General features: G+C 49.9%; 1 protein-coding gene across 1 annotated transcript in view; it reads right to left on the bottom strand.

Annotated features, from left to right (window-relative positions):
- The window catches only part of TRIM72 (tripartite motif containing 72), a 7,353-nt gene that overhangs the window by 6,552 nt on the left and 448 nt on the right, over window positions 1-353 (bottom strand). The gene's annotated exons all lie outside the window — the stretch shown is intronic.

Genomic DNA, 353 nt, shown 5'->3' with positions numbered 1-353 from the left:
ACCTTGGCTAGGATACCTCAGCACTCCAGCTGTGCTGAAACTACAAACACCATCATACCTCTGCCTTCTGGGAGTCATGTATGTGGCTGCAGGGTCTCGCAATGCCTCATGGGACTTGTAGTTCTACAACAGCTGGAGGGCTGACACAGACCCAGGTGCCATATTGACTCCTCTATCCCATAAATCTCATCTGCTGGTTTGGACCTACCGGAACCGTTCACTGAACCTCGGACTGTACAGAATGATTGCGGGATAAAAGGTTCTAGCTGATTGGATCCCTGTGACCCCTCCAGACCCAGCCCACTTACTAAGAAACTCCGCCTCTTTTAGAGGAACACCTCCATTATCATTTT

This window comes from Nanorana parkeri, unplaced genomic scaffold, assembly GCF_000935625.1.
Source record: "Nanorana parkeri isolate BGI_ZX_2015 unplaced genomic scaffold, ASM93562v1 scaffold2064, whole genome shotgun sequence".
NCBI classification, from domain to species: Eukaryota; Metazoa; Chordata; class Amphibia; order Anura; family Dicroglossidae; genus Nanorana; species Nanorana parkeri.
Note: the sequence above shows the minus strand (reverse complement) of the source record. Positions and strands in the feature narration are given on the sequence as shown.